Genomic DNA, 319 nt, shown 5'->3' on the forward strand with positions numbered 1-319 from the left:
AAGCCACAAAAAATATCGGGGGAGTGGAGGGGTATTCCCCCCAAAGCCAGGAAAACGTTGGAAGCAGAGCTGAAAGGAGGCCAGCCCTGCCTCAAGCCGTTATGTCTGTAATACACTCCATGGACAGTGCGCTGGCCCTTGGCCCCTGAAGAACAAGAGTGCAGTCATGGTGGGGCTGCAGGACAGACACAACTGAATTTTCTTGATTTTTTCAACAGATTAGATTAAGTCAGACAATTGACGTAGTGTTCTGCATGACTCGGGGTAGGTTTTTTGTTAGGTTTCATTTGAAAAAAGCTTAGCTAGAAGTACAGACGGT

Source organism: Charadrius vociferus, unplaced genomic scaffold, assembly GCF_000708025.1.
Source record: "Charadrius vociferus isolate BGI_N301 unplaced genomic scaffold, ASM70802v2 scaffold291, whole genome shotgun sequence".
NCBI lineage: Eukaryota > Metazoa > Chordata > Aves > Charadriiformes > Charadriidae > Charadrius > Charadrius vociferus.